Source organism: Penaeus monodon, chromosome 19 (assembly GCF_015228065.2).
Source record: "Penaeus monodon isolate SGIC_2016 chromosome 19, NSTDA_Pmon_1, whole genome shotgun sequence".
NCBI lineage: Eukaryota > Metazoa > Arthropoda > Malacostraca > Decapoda > Penaeidae > Penaeus > Penaeus monodon.
This window is the reverse complement of record NC_051404.1, coordinates 43124783-43125077: the sequence shown is the minus strand read 5'-3', so window position 1 is coordinate 43125077 and position 295 is coordinate 43124783.

Below are 295 nucleotides of genomic sequence, written 5' to 3'. Positions count from 1 at the left end.
AGTAATAACAAAAAGAAGGAGAAGAGAAGAAAAGAAAACTATATTAATAACAACTAGGAAAAAAAATCCAGATAACAAAAATAAACAAACACTGAAACAAGGTATATCCAGAAGCATTACTTTAAGCTCAAAAGTCTTGAAGTTGAGCTTTTAATCTTTTCGTTTTACTTCTTAACCAATTAAAAGTTTTACTGTAAAAGAAAAAAAGAAAAAATAACACGAACAATATTTCAATAACAAGTTGAAAAAATGGGAAAGAAATGGGTGCTTAATAAATGTTGAAATATGTCAGTAT